Here is a 1,135-nt window from a genome sequence, read left to right on the forward strand (position 1 = left end):
CATCCCACTACTGCAAAAAATGAATCAAAGAGGCAACCAAAAGTCCCTCTTACTGACAAGAGACAGACTGGGTTAGTGGATACCTCGTTCCCTTCTCCATCCAACAAGGACTCCCGTGATAAATCTCTGAATAACTGGAAAGTCTCATGTAATCAGAATTACACATCCATTAGCCATAATGTTTAAAACAAATCACCTGTATCATGTTGTCCAATTGTCACAGATTAAACACAAATACCCAAGATGAAACGGAAAAATAACTGGTCTTAAAATATAGTAAATATGGAGGAAGAGTAGAGAGTTTTCATGGAAGCAGTTCAGTGCCTGAGCACAGGGAGATACCATGACCATGAAGGTGGTTTTCCCAGGAGGGAGGCTTATCCAGTGCAATCCAGATGTGCTGACCCCTGCGATTTCCCCAAATGTGGGAAACTTGACTGCCTAAATGTGTGGTAGTGGGGGTTCTGTTCATGTTTTCCCCTCATAATCAAATGTTCAAAAAGGAAAAAAAGCATACAATAAATATGGGTTCCTGGCCTGACTTCACTGTCCTCTGCATGCATGCCCTTGTAATAAGCCTCTTTGTCCTCACTTGTCCTCAGTTTTCTCTTGAAGAAAGAGGGTCTTGAATTTTAAATTTTCTATGATTCCTTTCTTTTTTTTTTTTTTTTTTTTTAAATTTTTTTTCAACGTTTATTTATTTTTGGGACAGAGAGAGACAGAGCATGAACGGGGGAGGGTCAGAGAGAGAGGGAGACACAGAATCGGAAACAGGCTCCAGGCTCTGAGCCATCAGCCCAGAGCCCAACGCGGGGCTCGAACTCACGGACCGCGAGATCGTGACCTGGCTGAAGTCGGACGCTTAACCGACTGCGCCACCCAGGCGCCCCATATGATTCCTTTCTTTTTAAAGTTTATTTATTTATTTTGAGAGAGAGAAAGAGAGAGAAAGCGGGGGAGGGGCGGGGGGGAGAGGGAGAGGGAGAGGGAGAGGGAGAGGGAGAGGGAGAGAGAGGGAGAGGGAGAGAGAGAGAGAGAGAGAGAGAGAGAGAGAGAATATCCCAGGCAGGCTCTGTGCTGTCAGCACAGGGCCCAATACGAAGCTTGATCTCCAAAACAGCAAGAGATCATGACC

At 45.3% G+C, this 1,135-nt stretch overlaps 1 non-coding gene across 1 annotated transcript; it reads left to right on the forward strand.

Annotated features, from left to right (window-relative positions):
• Window positions 1–316: 316 nt before the first annotated feature.
• On the forward strand, window positions 317–483 carry LOC123602846. The gene has a single exon (XR_006714614.1). It is a non-coding gene; the product is annotated as a U1 spliceosomal RNA (small nuclear RNA).
• The last annotated feature ends 652 nt before the right edge of the window (window positions 484–1,135 follow it).

The sequence above is a fragment of the Leopardus geoffroyi genome, chromosome D1, assembly GCF_018350155.1.
Source record: "Leopardus geoffroyi isolate Oge1 chromosome D1, O.geoffroyi_Oge1_pat1.0, whole genome shotgun sequence".
In the NCBI taxonomy this organism is placed as follows: Eukaryota; Metazoa; Chordata; class Mammalia; order Carnivora; family Felidae; genus Leopardus; species Leopardus geoffroyi.